The sequence below is a fragment of the Maniola jurtina genome, chromosome 3 (genome assembly GCF_905333055.1).
Source record: "Maniola jurtina chromosome 3, ilManJurt1.1, whole genome shotgun sequence".
NCBI lineage: Eukaryota > Metazoa > Arthropoda > Insecta > Lepidoptera > Nymphalidae > Maniola > Maniola jurtina.
Window position 1 is genome coordinate 16,011,199 of NC_060031.1, and position 16,566 is coordinate 16,027,764.

Here is a 16,566-nt window from a genome sequence, read left to right on the forward strand (position 1 = left end):
TAATTGATATTCCATTTAAATGGCATAAAACATCCTTATTCGAAACTGGTATACCAGCTAGTAGACCACAGAATATTGTGGTACAAAATTGAGGATATTTTAAAACACTTTTGTAATAATTATCATGATCAACCTACCGGCTCACTACTGAGACCGGGTCTCCTTTTATTATGAGAAGGGTGTGGTCATAGTCTACCACACTGACTTATCTTCACGCACTTTTGAGAACGTAACATGCAACAGGCAACCCAGATTTCCTTATGATATTTTTCTTCACCGCTAAAGCAAGTGATATTTATTTGCTTAAAGCAAACAAAACTCTGAAAAATTAGTGCTGCGTGCTTGGCATCGAACCCTTAGCATTTTGATACATTGAGCAGAAAGAGTAACCGTTTAGGAATCTGTTAACATATTTTGTAATACCAGTTCCACTTAACCTATTTTCATTAAGACTGCGTCAAATATTCGTCATGATTGCGGTTAGTAACATAATTTATTCCAACAAATAGCGCTATTACGCACACTAAACGTAAATCTTATCTTTAACTCCAGCTACTCAATAAAATGCATGATATATTGAAAATACACGTCGCTTCGATAGCTCGAGCACTGCTCGGCGGTAATTTAAACGCTATCATACGTTGCCATAATTAAAACGTAATTGATTAATGCGCGATAACATTATTGGATCGCGGCTGCCCTGTGGATCAGAAGAGCTGGTTTGTAAATTAGTGGATCTTATGACTTAGTTAATGACATAAAGTTCAACCATAGCTAGGCAGCGGCTGTTATAATGTTATTTACGATCACGTTAACGTAATGGTTAACACTATTTACTCGTAAGTTTGTCGTTGATTCAAAAAGTCTAAAGATTTGATTATATATTTAATACAGAAATAGTATGTGTCGGAGTTTTGTTAAAAACACAAAATAATATAACTGGATTCTTCAATTATAAAGTGCTATCTAAATTAGCCCCAGCACGCACCTCTAACTTTTTGCATGTTCAAACGGTGAAGGAAAACATGGCGAGGAAACCTACATGCCTGAGAGTTCTTTATGATATTGCCGTACTCAATAGTCACCGGCGGTGGGTTGATGATGTAAAGTACTAATTTACTTCAATAGTTTTTAAGCCAAAAAGGGTGGGTACATAAAATTCTCAAAATGGCGGATATTATGCGCTTTAATGTGTGTTGAAAACAATGCATTGCAAACCACAGTTGGGGTTATTTGAAAATTGTTTAAATTAGTTACTTGTTTATTACAGATTGTGGATTGCGTGGCCGTCCCGAACTTCGTCCCGTGTGTACACTACAGTCAATAAAACCCGTCGCCACCAGTCAAGGGCGTCACCATAAACCCTACACTATAATGTTATTGGCGGCTCACTTTATACACTTTTTCCCTTCACCCAAGGACAAATTATTAAGTGCCCTAGACCGTATTTCTTGTTTTCGACTGATAAATTGATCTCCATAATGTTCTCAAACGTTTACAAAGTCTTTCTAGAAGAAGATATTCTAGCACGAAAAAGAAATATTTCATACACCCAAAATATTATGTTCATAATTATTAATTACTAGCCGATGCCCGCGACTTCGTCCGCGTGGATTTAGGTTTTTAAAGATCCCATGGGAACTATTTGATTTTCCGGGATAAAAAGTAGCCTAAGTGCTAATCCAGGATATTATGTATCTTCATTCCAAATTTCAGCCAAATCCGTCTAGTAGTTTTTGCGTGAAGAAGTAACAAACATACACACGCACAGACACACATACTTTCACCTTTATAATATTTGTGTGATTATGTACGGAACCATAAAGGTGCGAGGCCTAATTCGCACTTGACCGGTTTTTTAGTGTATTACTACAGTGGTAATTACTTGATTCCCACTTCACTAAGTGCTGTTAGGTAGGTACATGTTGAAAATTGAAATGGGGACGAACGGGTAGCAAACCAAATTGCATCCCCATTCGTCTCCACGGCAATGTAGAGCGGAACATGTCTTCAAAACCACTTCATAAATAATTACTAGAGCACCGATCTCCATTCGATCTCAGATTTTGAGACTATGGAGATATGTAGGGTACAGTCTGGATTATGGTACCTATTAATACCATACTGAAATGAAAGATTTAGCAGGATTGTAAAATTGTGTCTTCCTAAATTATAATAGTAAGAGCCGTGATAGACTAATGGTTAAGACAGCCGCCTCATACTCGAAAGGTCGGAGATTCATTCCCGAGCACGCATCTCTAACTTTTCAAAGTTATGTGTTATGCAAAAGCAGTTTTAGGCCGTTGTTCTTGGAAATAAGTTCAGATTTGTAGATAGTACAGTGCAGTGGGCAAAAACATCCGAATTAAACAAGTGTAAATTAAAACACCCCCGACAAGTGAAGGTTACATACAGTATTTAGAAAAAAGCTGATAACTTTCAAACGGCTGAACCGATTTTCTTGTATTATAGCTAAGAACACTTTCGATCAAGCCACCTTTCAAACAAAAAAAAACTAAATTAAAATCGGTTCATTCGTTTAGGCGCTACGATACCACAGACAGATACACAGATACACACGTCAAACTTATAACACCCCTCTTTTTGGGTCGGGGGTTAAAAAGATTGACGACCCTCCCTGGCGCAGTGCTAAGCGCTGTGGTCTTATTAGTAGGAGGTCCCGGGTTCGATTCTCGGCAGAGTTTGGAATTTTATAATTTCTAAATCACTGGTCTGGTCTGGTGAGAAGCTTCGGCCGGGGCTAGTTACCACCCTTCCGGCAAAGCCGTGCCACCAAGCGGTTAAGCATTCCGGTATAGATGCCGTATAGAAACCAAACCCACCCTGGGTTTAATAAAAACTAATACCCATTCCAAGTTAGCCCGCATCCATCTTAGACTGCATCATCACTTACCACCAGATGAGATTGCATACAGTTAAAAAAAGTATTTTATTTTGATCCGAGCTGTACCGTTTTGTTCGCTTCCTCATAGTAGAAATAAACAGATTTTCTATTGAAATAAAATTTTTACAAATACTTTTGAATCGTCAAATGCATCAAGTACCATTCCCACCATCGTTACGGAATACACATACTTAATGTGCCAAAATTTGAAATAATTGGCCAGGGAATTATACTCGTCGAACAATATTTTAAAACTTAGTTACTAAGTTACCTATATAGCCATTAAAAAAAACTAGATATTTAATAGTAAAGTTCCCAATCGCGATCGAAGCTCATCAGAGCAGGTGCCGTTTAGGGGCACCATATCGACTGTCAAAAACTTGTAAAATATCGCTCCGGTTGCGTACAGTCGCCCACTCAGAACCGTCAATCCAATTTCAACCCTATTTGAAAGATATAAAGTTGAAATTCGTATTCAGTTTTCCAAGGAGCCGCGGGCGTCGCATCCCTCACAAAGATATCTTGGAGATTTATTCAAACGTCTACAATGGCGAACGTTTTAATTCTTTTCATATGGGACAGATTTATGCTTGGACAGATGCAAGGCCCGCCTGATAGCGTTTGACACCCCTGGAGCTTGCTGAGGCGATTTTGGTGATTCAATTTTGATAAAGGTACAATAATATTGCGTAGATATGTTTATTTTTTTGGATTTCATACCACAAAAGGAAAAACAGAACCCTTATAGGACCATTTCGCTGTCTGTCTGTATGTATGTACGCCTGTCAGTCTGTCCGTCTATCGTGTCTGTCAAGAAACCCTAAAAACCTATACATGGTCCTTCACGTTGATTTAGAATCATGAAATTTTGACAGGTAGGTAGGTCTTGTAGCACAAGTAAAGGAAGAAATCCGAAAACCTTGAATTTTTGTGGTTACATCACAAAAAAATTAAAATGTATTCATGTACACAAATAATAATATTTTCAATTTTGAAAGATAGGTAACTATACCAAGTGGGGTATCATATGAAAAGGGCTTTCTTTACCTGTACATTCTAAAATACATTTTATTTATTTTTATGCATAGATACTTAATAGTTTTTGATTTGTGCAAATGTCGAAATAATACCCGAGCACGGAACCCTTGGTGCGCCAGTCCGACTCGCACTTGGCCGGCTTTTTCTTTGGTTTCACGTCACCCATAGCCTAATATTTGACATAATATCGTCGATTCAGGATCAAATCGAGAGTTCCCTCACTTTAGTTCTCTCTGGTATTGTTCGCTGATTTAGCAAATCACTATTGGAGCCGTTCAAAATAATTTAATAAGCAAATAATTGAAACTCGTCCGTTCTAATTCCCGTCAGTCAAGTGGACGTGACGCAATGGCCGCCATTTTAAATTACGTATCACCTGTCAGATGCAAGTGACACCTATGTTAATGCGCTGCTGTTTATTCCGTTATTGGCACACGCTTGAAAATGCATCTGCTAAATCATTCAAAGTGTAGTGTAACCTGAAATCACGGTATTTTTAGAAAATAAATGAATTTTGACGACCTGCCTGTCGCAGTGGGATTCACTTGAAACTAGCCGATGCCCGCGACTTCGCCCGCGTGGATTTAGGTTTATTGAAATCCCGTTGGAACTCTTTGATTTTCCGGGATATAAAGTAGCCTATGTGCTAATCCAGGATATTATCTATCTCCATTCCAAATTTCAGCCAAATCCGTCCAGTAGCTTTTGCGTGAAGGAGTAACAAAAACACACACACACACACACACACACACACACACACACACATACAAACTTTCGCCTTTATAATATTAGTGTGATGTAACGTCCCGGGTTTTTGGGGCTATTGGGTATGTTATTTACCTGACTGCGGCAAAGCCAAAAGGAAGGGTTATGATTTTAGCAGTCTATGTAATATGTATGTATGTGGGTATAATGTTTGTATCCAGATTCAATCATTATACTTACTTATAATTCATACAATAATATGCCTTAGATAATGATAATTATTATGAGCTCAGGTAAAAAAGTTAAAACCCTCACACATTCCTAGTAAGCGGCCACAATTCTAGCAAAAGAACAATTAATATTATCCGAATTGATTGAAATATCAATATAAGTAAAATATAAATATTTATTAATCCATAACGGAAATGGAATCCATCGCCAATCGCAGCCGACCAGAACAACATGCAATAGGTTGAAATATCAACTGCATGCAAATTAATGCATACACTTCTAATTATGGTAATCACTTTGTAAGAAGGCAAGTTCATATAAGGAGAAGTGGTTGCAAACGCAATCTTTATGAGGGCTCTCTCTCTCCGTCCCTCGTTTCATACAATCGTAGTTCCAATTTCATTTGAATATTAAGCAACCAAAGTCCATGAAATTTTGCAGACATATTCTAGAAACTAATATCTATGTCTGTGGTTTTCCAGATTTCTGTTAAAATATTCGGTTTCAAAGTTACGCGGTCTTAAAATTTTCATACAAATCTTGGAGCCCCTGTAATTTTCAAACTACATATTTTTAGAAAAATCTAAAACACCACAGACACAGATATTAGTTTCTAGAATATGTCTGCAAAATTTCATGGACTTTGCTTGCTTAATATTCAAATGAAATTGGAACTACGATTGTATGAAACAAGTGGAAACGAGTGACGGAGAGAGCCCTGTTAAGCAACCAAAGTCCATGAAATTTTGCAGACATATTCTAGAAACTAATATCTATGTCTGTGGTTTTCCAGATTTCTGTTAAAATATTCGGTTTCAAAATTACGCGGTCTTTGAGCCCCTGTAATTTAAAAACTACATATTTTTAGAAAAATCTAAAGCACCACAGACACAGATATTAGTTTCTAGAATATGTCTGCAAAATTTCATGGACTTTGGTTGCTTAACATTCAAATGAAATTGGAATTACGATTGTATGAAACGAGTGACGGAGAGAGCCCTGTTAATTACATAAATCAAATAAAAAGCTATCAAAATAATTCACTATAGAATATCAATTAATTATTTACTTATTTATATTGTAGCTAACAAAAAGTAGCTACAGCTACAGGTATTTTTTACCAAGGATCTATTTTACCGTAAAATAGCATAACCAGAAGAGAATTTATGAAATACAAGGTATTATAAAGATATTATACTTATAAGTTACAAGTTAAAAGAGGCGGCTTTAAATAGAGAAACTTTTCGGATGATGATCGCCAAACTTCGTTTCGAAGAAGGCGCGCGATGATGATGATGATGATAATAAGGAAATAGTAAATTCAAATTCAAATTCAAAATATTTTTATTCAATTAGACTTTTACAAGTACTTTTGAATCGTCAAGTGCATCTACCACTGATTCAGAATGCCTTTCCTACCGAGAAGAACCAGCAAGAAACTCGGCGGTTGCTCTTTTAGTAAAATGAATGATACCTATTGGTATCCATAGGACTAAGAGCACGTGGCGGTCAAACGGTTGAGACCATTGATTTTGAAAGAGCCACGACTGTTGAGGCAATGTTTATAGTAAAAGAGCTGGGGAGAGTGACAAAGGCTACCTTTTGTCCCCAACAAATCATAGAGTTCGTGGACGAATTCGACATCAGCTAGTTGTGTGTAAATGTAAGTTAATTTCGTAATAAATTAAAAAATTTCATACCTAATACTTGTGTTAAAAATTAATGATTAAATGTTTGACGGCTTTAATAAAAACTGAAATCTTCACAAACAGTATTGCTTTGACATGTTTTTAATCAGAGACGTGAGCGACGGCTCGTATTAATCACAAGTGCCACGGATATTTTAATTAAGGCCTTATTATTAAAAATTCAGCACCGAATTAACTGCAATTTTCGAACGAAAGCCTACATAAATGCTTTTACACTCGACGATTTTTTTGTCGTCGCGTCGTAAGGTGCCTGATTTGGGTCTATTCAATATGTAGTTTCATATGGAGTCACTTTTAACTTCACTCTAACTGCAGGCTGCAATTACAGGGGCATAGCACGATCGTCATAATATTATTATCAATAGAATGGAATCCATTTTAGATAAATTATAAACGGATTGGCAGTATTGGCTATTAACAGCTGACAATCTATTTTGCTCTGTAGTAACATTAGTACCCTTGTATAGTGACCTTAATTTATTTATAAATAGGTAATTGACCCTGTATAGTGTATCCTCATGAGTCAAACGTGTGGTCTACATGGAGGTGGACATTTTTTTTCTGCTAGGAAGCACGCACCCGAAGGTAAGGGTGTAGCTGGATAGTGAATCATATGGCTACTGGGACATAATAATTATGTACTTGCCATGAAGGCTTGTGGTTCGCAACCTTTTTAATAACTAACTCTGATCCTTTTTAACATTTTCACATACGCGGGCAGATGCTAATCTAAAGCTTAGGATGATTTGCGATATGGCATAAGTGTTGGTAAACGTCTGTTTTGGCACACCGTTTGCCAAACAATGATACTTAATATACTAATTTTTACGACATGATAATGAAACTCTATCAGTAGCTAACGACTAAAGTTGATATCGTCTCGTGAGCGTGTCGTGATAAATAAATAACCAGATATCAATATCCGTCAATATCCAGGTAATGAGGGGTCGGTAATTAAATGTCGTCTGTCAAAGCGTCGCCGTGTCAAATTGTATGTGTTTTCAAAATGGCGGCGGTGACGTCACGCGCTGAGGCGCCCGCGATAAAAGCGGATTTACTTTATTTCACATTGACGTGATGATTTAAGCCCAGATTTAAAATATTGACAGCTTTAAATATAAATAATAGCAATAAGTGATTGACAAAAGCCGCCTTTACTTTCGTGGGCTTAATGAAAATAACAATAACAGGAATATAACTAGTCAGAAATCATGTCATTAGTAATGTTGAGTATGGTAGCATGGATCGTAAATTCATAAAAAAAGTTCTTCTAATATTGCACTTCAATAAATACTCAAACAGACGGATGATTTGATTATTGTTAGGTATTCAAAATAATATTGAACCACAATGATTTAAGCAATCTTAAACCATTTGTTTTAAAGGTAAAGGAAACCTGCAAGCCTGAAAGTTCTCCAAAGTCTGTCAATCCCCACTTGGAGAGCGTGATGGGACTGTATCCTAAACCATATTCATTCTGAGAAGAGACCCATGCTCATTAGCTAGCCGGTGATGGATTGAGATGACGATGATGATGATCACACTAATATTATAAAGGCGAAAGTTTGTATGTGTGCGTGTGTGTATGTTTGTTACTCCTTCACGCAAAAACCACTGAACGGATTTGGCTGAAATTCGGAATGGAGATAGATAATATCCTGGATTAGCACTAGTAGCATAGGCTACTTTTTATCCAGGAAAACCAAAGAGTTCTCCCGGGATTTAGAAAAACCTAAATCCACGCGGACGAAGTCGCAGGCGTCAGCTAGTTTAAAATAAAGGGGAAACGATTTTTTGTTAAATCCTCATTTTAGTGTGATTATGTCCACCTATGTGGATCTCGTAAGTCAACATAATATTATTCAAACATTAATTAGACATGGAACCAAAAGCTTAATTTGCTATAATCCGCCAAAAAGGCGATTTTTATAGGAAACTTTTTAGAGCTATGGTTCCTTGTATATAATGGAATTCCACAAAGTAACGCCTGTTTCTGTACATTACTTCAAACTAGATCTAAATGAGTACTTTTTACTAATTATTTCTATGACTTATGCTATTACGGACGGAATATCCTTATTCTTATGCATGTTTTTATGATCTTGATAAGTAAAATGGTAAATATTTGATTAATTTCACTCGCGTCCCATAATAGGTATTTACCATAATATCTCATATCCATGTACACTATAATGTATCTACATACATATAATTTAAGCGCACAGCACGGTAGATTTATGCGGCAATAAATATGTCACTCAGTGTACAGTCGACCGTGTCTTAAGATGGTGATTGATTAGTTATGAATATGACATGACAGATATACGGCGTGCTGAAATTGTACCGACGCTATTTTAATTTGGTAAATGGTTGTCTGTTTGGTAGTTCATTAAACTCTTGTCATATTAGATAGGATATGACAGTGAACTTATATGACATAATGGAATTTAAAACACGACCGATGCCCAATTTGGTTACATATAGATATAGTACGTAGTTATAACTACTTCAAGTAATTAAAAAGTTCTAAGTAACTGTGTTAGTTCGTCCTTAGTTTCAGAAGATCCGAAGTTATTTACCAAAAACTAGGACCACCCAGAAGAGGTCTATCAAGTTGCAAGAGTATCGTTCAAACTTAATATACCCAAATCATTGAATTATTATGTACAAATAGAAAGATCGGATGAAAATGTCCTATTTTCACAAGAACTACCTATATCTACCTACTTAAGTGATAATTAATTTTTCAATTCGTTAGATAATCTGAGCCGAAGAAATAAAGACGGATTTTCATATAAAAACTTGAATGTCAATGACGATTAAAAAATATGCCCATAATATTTTTTGTCCTATTTTGGTCTTAGAATTAGATCGTCTCGTGTAAAATGCAATTATTGCGATGTCCGTATTGCAGTCTCCAAATGTCGCATAGTGTAAAACTGTAAACGATGGGTGGCGAGGAAGGTACCCCCATTGTAAACATTTCGCAAGATATTGCACAAGCAATAGTGCGGGCGCAATAAAAACAAGCAAGTCGCCCGAATTCCCCAAACTGTGACAAAAGGCGACAAAGCAACGCCATAATCAATGGGCCTTTATAGTCTGAGAGATAGTCAACGATTTATTCAATGAACTTATAAATTCTAACTAAAGTCATAATTTCATTTCATTACTTACTTCAAACTTTGATTAATTTATTTGCTACTCGATCGATCAGAAACAAACATAATCGTCGCTTAGGTTATAACACCAAGTACTTAAGTAATTTTTTAGCGGTTTTTAACATTTCGAAGTCACTAGCTAGACTCTAGAGGATCTAGGGCCAATCAAAAATAACAAATCATCCGACAGAAACTCTAAAAAAAAATAAAAAAAAATCGGTTGAGTGTGAGTTGGACTCGCAAACGAAGCATTGCATCAAGCTGAGGCATGCAACGCTCTGTTCAGCCAACATATTAAGCTAGATTTAAATAATTGGATACCTGGGCTCGAAGAACCAAGGAGCATAAACTTTGGTCGGCTCCTTGGTTTCCCGGGTGCTATGATACTCTATGCTCTATGTTTCTTATTGTTTAAGTTCTGGATGAACAAAGGATACTTTTTATTTATTCCCTTAGTTTAATCTGTTTAATGTAATAATAATAATAATAGATAATAATAGTTTTTATTGTCAGGCATAAAAAAACCCATATACAAATAAAAGTTACAACAGAATATACGCTACATAATGAGAAGCCTGTGATTGAAAGCCATTTTATAAATATCTAGGTAATGCCTGCAACTTCATCCGCGTGTTTCAGTTTCTAAAAATACTATGGGAACTCTTTGATCTCCTGGATATAAGCTAACTCTATACTAAATTTCATCAAAATCGGCTAAACTGTTAGGCCGTCAAAAACTAACTAGCCAACAGACAGACAGACACGTTTTCGCATTTATAATATTAGTATGGTTATGGACGTAAAGTAATCCGAATAAACACTTCGTAAAAAACAGTTGACTAGCTCTCAGTACATTAGCATGCGTTTTGCTTATGAAAAAATATTCGTTGACGCCTTTATGGGCTTTCTTGTCATTATGCAAAAATGTTTCGGGGAGTAATTTACGATGGCTCGGTGATTTACTGTAAATAGTGTGACAAGCGGAATAATTAGTTAGTGAAGATAGATTCTAAACCTGTAATTTGTTCATGGTGGCCATCGTATTTTAAAGAGAGGCATCAAATAAGTGAAAATGTATGCTAAAAATGATGGGCGAATCTTTATAAGGGCTTTTTGGGCTTCAGCCTAGAGCTCCGAGGCTACAGGGCCCCCAGTCCTCGCTAGACAAAATGGACAATATTGTGAATACAGATATTGACAGACAGACAGTCAACAAAGTGATTCTATAAGGGTTCCGTTTTTCCTTTTGAAGTACGGAACCCTAAAAAATGCCCTTAGTGGTTATGAAGTTTATAAACAACCGATAGTTGGCTGACTTTTAATTATATCATTATAATATGCGACATTTCATCATCTTCATCATCTATTTTTAACCATCACTGGCCCACTACAGAGTACGGATCTCTCTTAGGAGTGAGAAAGGAGAAGAAGAAGAGAACGCTGGCCAAGTTCAGATTCGCAAACTTCACATATCTTAGAGAATATTATGGGGAACTCTCAGGCATACAGGTTTGTCAAAATGTTTTGGAATTTAGCACTGTGAAAGTGAGTAGATAGCCAGATACCCAACACAGTGAAACGATGGATAAGGAATCTACTTTAGCACACAGATAATCTACATACCTAACATGCTTCAAAGACAAGTTGTTATTAAATATTAACCTTAAAACGTAAGTAACGTATAAAGAGAAAACAGAAATCGCGAATTAAAACCCAACTTCCATATCAACAACTTTCAAGCAACTACCAAGTACCAACTAGTCCGACCGGGCAGTACCTACGCACTTATAAAACAAACTTACATTTACTACAGCTTTAGAAAAACCACCTCTAATACCAGGTGCTAAGATAAATGAAGACTGTAAATGCAAAATTGCATTTGCATATGAAAATATAGCATCTCGCAGGCGCATTACAAAATGAGGCAGAATTATGATGGATGCTGATGCCTCGTTTCTCGCTTAATAAGACGAGATTCTACTTCGTGAAACTACACACGAAATAGTACTCTATCTTAATTGTAATAAAGTTTAATTTTGTATAACAGGTGATGTGGAATCAATCGTAGACGTTACAGGACTTTTAACTGAAACAACTAAAAGGAAACTCTTTATGCATAGAAATAAGGTTACAAATTAAACAGTAGGTGATTTTATGGAACGGAATACAGTACTATAAAATGATGAATACAAAAGAGAACTCTATTTTGATTAAAATAAGGTTGGAATTAAAAAAGAAGTTGATGTTGAATCAATGTCAAACTCAAGCGCAAGTGTTAGCGTAATGAACTAGCGGTGTAAGGTTACGGGTTTAATTCTGTTATGAGACGGACAGGCCGTCATCTACTCAAAGATGACATTCCTAGTTTTAACCGATAAAAAAAGAGATGATACTCGTAGCTTGCATTTGAACATCTTTGGCAAAAAAAAAAAAAACTTACCTACAGCTTAAAAGAAGAACTGTGTGGAGTCTGGATCTGGTCTTGTACCAGTAGTAAAATAATAAAATATGATACTAAACCATTTTTAAATCAAATCCACGAATTCATCTTAATTTCAGTGATTATTATTTACTAGCTTATTCCCGCGACTTTGTCTGCGTGGATTTCACAAATTCCAAACCCATAGTTGTCTACGTCATAATAGCTACCTGCATACCTTTCAGTCTGATCCATCCAGTAGTTTGAGCTGTGCGTTAATAGATCAGTCAGTCCGTCAGTCAATCAATCAGCTTTTCCTTTTATAATTGAAAAGTAACTCCAACGGTATATCAAAGACAAAATTCTATCCGAACAAAGACTAGTCGCATCTAAAACTGTCAAAGCGAATACTAAGTGCATATCGTTACTTTCATCCGTCCAGACACGCACCGGTGTAATAAACTACTAATTCCATTTGACATTCGCCAATTCAAGAAGAAAATTTATTGGACGATCCCACGACGAGATAAATATAACCGATAGTGATTTAGATTGATAGGCGTTTGCTGTGGTTATCTTTTAATAGAATGGTTGAAGTTTATTGCAAATAAAGCCCACAAACCAGGAGTAGAAGGAGGAACTCATTGACTGTCATGTGTACAGGTCAAATTACAGGTTAGAGATTTTGCAAGTCTTTTCTTCTTCTTTTCGTTCTAAGAATCGACAGCCCTTCGGGTCCCAAGGTGCTGGAATGGTGACCTCGCACTGGAAAGCAAACCGGTGACGACATCACGAGTCGCAGGGAGTCTCTGGATCCAGGCGATGCAAGACCGTAGTGTGTGGAAGTCCCTACAAGAGATCTATGTCCATGTGATCGTCTATCGTTTGATGATGACAGGATAGTTCATACCAGTCAGTCAGTCAGTTAAGGAATCATCTAGGGTCAAAGTGCTATCAGGTAAATATTCGGTAAGTGCGGGACGATAGAGCGACCCGAACTGGCCTACGTAGTTAGGGCCTCTTTTTCCGTGAGGAAAATCCCTCATGGATACCAACGGCTATGGGGGAGCACAGTGGTTATATGTCGGACTCCTACCTACTAAAAATCTCACGAAGTTCCATCCAGCCGCTGACGACGGAGCACAAGGGACTGACCACGTCTCGTTACTCCGCCAGCGGATGTCCGCCGTAGCAGTCCCACCACTGGGACACTACGTGCATCAAAACACCGTTTGACGCATGCCTGAATCACAGCACGCCAACCAACCCGAGGACCACAACGTGAACATCATTTACCATGAGATCAAAGACGTTGTACTACTGTGTCTCTCTTATACTTTGACAATGTCTTATGAACTACGTACCATATGCTAGTACTCGGCACTTAATCTTTGACATATCATACTCAGTGATATATCTGTGACATGATACGCGGCGGAATCAGGCCCAATTACTGGCACGTTCGCGGCGGACGGACAGACGGACGGAGCGAAGGCGAATACCGCAAGATTGCAGGACTGCCAGACGTTACATGTTTTCTTAGAAACAAAATGTGTGGGATGGAGAAGTGCTAGTGTGTACGCATATCTGCTAGCTTAATGCCGATTGCCAATTTGTAGGTATCAGCTGCTAAAGGTACCTACGTAAAAGCATTACTCGTGCTGATTTTTATGTATGTTTTACAGAATATAGTTAATTAAACTAGCGGCACGCTATGATGGCCGGTTTGACGTTTGTCCGCTCATGAAGTTCCGTATTAATTGATAACGACTTTGAAGGAAATAATTGTATTACTTTATTGACGATAGTGATGTGCAGAGATTCATAAATTTTATCGAATGTAGTTTTAGGTTTAGGACTCAAAATTTATTTATTAAATTGATTTCTTAAATGTATACAAGTGTAGAAAATTTATTAGAAGAAGCTTGTGAACATGTGACTAAAGGAGACTGGGAAAAGGTTGTGAATAGAACTGTTAAATTAATAAGGGAAGATTATGAAAGAGATGTGAAAATAGATAATATTATAGAAAACGAACATATAATTATTAATGTATGTGATGATAGCAGTGACGACAGTGAAAATAGTAGTATGGACGAATCTGATTAATTATGGCCTTTTGTGGCACCTTTTTTGGTATCTTTTGTATTCATATGTTTCTTGTGTGCATATAAAGTATGTACCTATATTCATTTTCGTTCAAATATTCAGTTCGTTCAAATAAATTAAATAAACATATACATTTTTGTTTTATTAAACCTATTTAATCAGGTACAAAAACAAAACTTAATTGTTTTTTGTTCGAGAATAAATTGACATTCCACATCACTATTGTAATGTGTCAAACCGGCCATCATAGCGTGCCGCTAGTGTAGTATTCAATACTGCCAGACACTTCCTATCAGCGGTTATTACTGCAAGATGCTTTAAAGCTCGCAACAAAATAACATGCACATTTTACTTATAGTCTGAGTCATCATAATTTTTATATTATGATGCTCAGGAAATACCTATACATAAAAATCCGCATAGTTATACGTGCCTTTAACAGCTGATACCTTTCAATTGTTTATCAGAAAATAAGTAACGTCTGGTGGCACCGGGATCTTGGACCAGAACTTATGAGTTATTTATGAAGATCTCTGTGGAATCGGCGCCGCAGTTTATGACCGCGATAATGACAGATCGTTAGTTGAACAACCAGGTATTAGCGGGATGAAAATTCAGTCAGACTGCTTGGATTTATATTAACTGTACCCACAGACTGTACCTTTTTACCTTTTCACGGTTATTCTGAGTAGCGTACTGTTATCCGTACTTTTTATATCATAATAATATTATCTGTACCTAATATTTTAGTGTGTGAAAGTGTGTCTGTCTGTTTGTCTATTAGTGCCTGCATTACCTTTTTACAGCTCAACCGCTGAAGCAATCTTGATAACTTGTATCCTAGAAAGTCCTATCCTAGTAAGATACTTTTTATCACTGAAACCAATGCGTACGGACTAAGTCGCGGGCATTAGCTAGTAGATCTAAGTTATTTTGCACCACTCCGCGAGTTGCGACTCGTCGATAAAGTAGGTACTGACATTAAAAAAATTAAAAATGTGCAAAATATTACCTTATCCATACTAATATTATAAATGCGAAAGTGTGTCTGTCTGTCTGTCTGTCTGTCTGTCTGTGTCTGTCTGTCTGCTACGCTTTCACGGCTCAACCGCTGAACCGATTTTAATGAAATTTTGTACAGACTTAGGATACATTCCGGGGAAGGACATAGGCTACTTTTTATCCCGGAAAAACAAACAGTTCCCGCGGGATTCCTAAATACTCATCCGCTTGATCGATTTGTATGAAATTTGATACCGAGGTAGCTTGCGTCCTTGTAGTTGACATAGGCAACTTTTCATCCCGGAAAATCAAACAGTTCCCACGGGATCTTTAAAAACCTAAATCCACGCGGACGAAGTCGCGGGCATCCCCTAGTACGTCATAATTTATTAAAGAATGTCTAACAATTATGATGTGTCAATGTTGAACTTTATTTACAAACGCGTTGACGTGGCGCCGACTGCCCGTAATAATTACACTAGGTCTCACAAGGGCAATAGTGGCTAGTAGCAAATTAAAGGGTACATGCACAGGTGTGCAGGTGTGCTAGAATATTGTAGGTTTTGACAAGGGCGCGATGAAAATGTTATTTTTAATTTGTAATTAAGTCTTGCCCTTGACTAAAATATCTGCTACTATTTTTAGGGTTCCGAAGGGTGTCAATGTAACCTTATTACTAAGACTCCGCTGTTCGTACGTCTGTCTGTCAGCGGGCTTTATCTCGTAATCGGTAAAACGTAGAGTTGAAATTTTTACAGAATTTGTATTTCTATTGCCGCTATAACAATAACTACGTACTTACTAAGAATTTCAACATGAAAATCAAATAAAATTAAGTGTTATTTCTTATGCGATGGTACGGAACCCTACGTGTGCGAGTTCGACTCGCACTTGGTCGATTTAACTTTTAATAGTTTGTCAGCGAAATACCTGAGGCTATTTTGATGATTGTTTTAAAGGTGTCTAAAGAAATAGGTGGTAATAAGTAGATCTCAAACATATTTTATTTTAAGTAATTCCATTATACAAGTTAGCCCTCAACTGCGATCTCTTTGATGGTAAGTGATGATGCAGTCTATGATGGTAGCGTAACTTTTAAAAGGTTTGCTTGACGGCACAGCTTTGCTAGGGTGGTGTTCCTACATTTGATGCTAAGTAGCCTAAGAATCGCCTATTTTGCGTTGATTTCACGTCACCCATAGCCTAATATTTGACGTATCATCGATTCAGGATCAAACCGAGAGTTCCCTCACTCTAGTCAAAGTGAAGTCAAAAAGCCCATCAATA

At 37.0% G+C, this 16,566-nt stretch overlaps 1 protein-coding gene and 1 long non-coding RNA gene across 2 annotated transcripts in view; one reads left to right on the top strand and one right to left on the bottom strand.

The window, feature by feature from the left end:
• LOC123880728 (protein tiptop-like) overlaps positions 1-16,566 on the bottom strand; it is a 381,041-nt gene that overhangs the window by 297,250 nt on the left and 67,225 nt on the right. The gene's annotated exons all lie outside the window — the stretch shown is intronic.
• LOC123880782 lies at positions 455-16,528 on the top strand. The gene is made up of 3 exons (XR_006799344.1): positions 455-467; positions 1,254-1,259; positions 16,436-16,528. It is a non-coding gene; the product is annotated as an uncharacterized LOC123880782 (long non-coding RNA).